The 2296-nt window shown below is 39.9% G+C and overlaps 1 pseudogene; it reads left to right on the forward strand.

Annotated features, from left to right (window-relative positions):
* The first annotated feature begins 588 nt into the window (after nt 1-588).
* LOC133012219 (uncharacterized) lies at nt 589-2072 on the forward strand (annotated as a pseudogene).
* The last annotated feature ends 224 nt before the right edge of the window (nt 2073-2296 follow it).

Consider the following 2296-nt stretch of genomic DNA (forward strand, 5'->3'; position numbering starts at 1 on the left):
AAGCCCACGATTAAATAGCCACCAGCTCACGTCTCAAATAGATTTTCTCCACTCAGCGACACACCCGCTGACAATCAAACTCTGGTTATTGGCGACTCGGTTCTCAGAAACGTGAGATTAGCGACACCAGCGGCCATAGTCAATTGTATCCCGGGGGCCAGAGCCGGCGACATCCAATCCAAATTGAAGCTGCTGGCTAAAACTAAACGTAAATACAGTAAAATCGTAATTCACGTCGGCAGCAACGACTCCCGGCTTCGTATGTCGGAGGTCACTAAAGTTAATGTTGAGTCTGTGTGTGCTTTTGCTAAAACGATGTCGGACACAGTAATTTTCTCTGGCCCTCTCCCTAACACTACAGGTGATGACATGTTTAGTCGCATGTTGTCTTTTAACCGCTGGCTGTCGAGGTGGTGTCCTGTAAACGGTGTGGGCTTTATAGATAATTGGCAAACTTTTTGGAGGAAACCTGGTCTTGTTAGGAGAGATGGCGTTCATCCCACTTGGGATGGAGCAGCTCTCTTATCTAAGAATATTACTAAGTCTATCACATGACAACCCAGAGTTGGGACCAGGAAGCAGTGCTGCAGTGCTAAACACTTCTCTGCGCTCCCTCTGGATCAGTCACCCAACCGCATAGAGACTGTCTCTGTCTACCGTCCGATTCAATTATTTAAATTAAACAATAACAGAGCGAGGACTCACAATAATCTTATACAAATTAACACAACCTCTGGAACAACACAGGAAACTAAGACTTTCAAATGTGGTCTTTTAAACATTAGATCACTGTCCTCAAAGGCTATTTTAGTTAATGAACTAGTCTCAGACTACAATATAGATTTATTGTCCCTTACTGAGACGTGGCTGCATCCTGATGAATATGTCAGTTTAAATGAATCTACTCCCCCCAGTCATATAAATTCACACGTTCCCAGGGAACTCGGCGAGGAGGTGGAGTTGCTGCTATTTTTAACTCCAGTCTATCAATTAATCCTAAACCTAAATTTAGCTACAACTCATTTGAATGTCTTGTTCTTAATCTTCCACGTCAATCCAGGAAACACCAACAGCCAATCGTATTTTCTGTAGTTTATCGTGCTCCTGGGGCTTATACTGAATTTCTAACAGAATTCCCTGAGTTTTTATCAAACCTAGTCCTAAAGACAGATAAAATTATTATTGTTGGTGACTTTAATATTCATGTTGACAATAATAAAGATAGCCTGAGCGTAGCATTTATTTCAATACTAGACTCAATTGGTTTTAGTCAGTGTGTGCATCAACCTACTCATTGTTGTAACCACACACTTGACCTTGTGTTATCATACGGTGTCAAAATTGAACATTTAACAGTACTTCCGCGCAATCCAGTACTATCAGATCATAATTTAATAACCTTCGATTTTTCACTATCTGAATATATGCCCCTAATAAAAAACTCATTTTCTAGATGTCTACCTGATAGTGCTGTAGCTAAATTTAAGGAAATAATTCCGATTACATTTAAACCCGTATTATCCGTCGACATAAACAACAAATTCTTTAAAAACCCGAGCTCTATTCAGATTGACCACCTCGTAGAAAGCTCTGCAGACTCATTACGATTAACATTAGACTCAATAGCGCCTCTAAAAAAGAAATGTGTAAAACATAGTAAATTAGCTCCGTGGTATAATTCCAAGACACATGAGTTGAAACAAATATCAAGAAAACTAGAAAGGAAGTGGCGCTCCAGCAACAGTGTTGAAAATCTCCTAGACTGGAAGAGTAGTGTTACAGAATATAAAAAGGCTCTCCACAAAGCAAGAGCTGCCTATTATTCAAAACTATTAGAAGAGAATAAAAACAACCCCAGGTTTCTCTTCAGCACTGTAGCCAGGCTGACAGAGAGTCACACCTCCACCGAACCCAGTATTCCTCGATCCCTAAATAGCAATATCTTTATGACCTTTTTTAATGATAAAATTCTAACTATTAGAAATAAAATCAATCATCTCCTGCCCTCAATTGGCACTAATACCCTCCCAACAATAGAGATCTCAGAAACGGCTGAGAATCCTGTGATGTGATCTTCTCCTGTGATCCTGTAATGACCTTCTAATAGCTTCAGATCAGGGACTTGTGTCTGTCCTCGTTCTGTTAGATCTCAGTGCAGCATTCGACACAATTGACCATCAAATTTTATTAGAGAGACTAAAACAGTTAATTAACATTAAAGGAACGGCCTTAAACTTGTTTAAATCTTATTTTGCTGATCGCTCCCAATTCGTTCAAATCAATGATGAGTCATCGG

The sequence above is a fragment of the Limanda limanda genome, chromosome 10 (assembly GCF_963576545.1).
Source record: "Limanda limanda chromosome 10, fLimLim1.1, whole genome shotgun sequence".
Lineage (NCBI taxonomy): Eukaryota > Metazoa > Chordata > Actinopteri > Pleuronectiformes > Pleuronectidae > Limanda > Limanda limanda.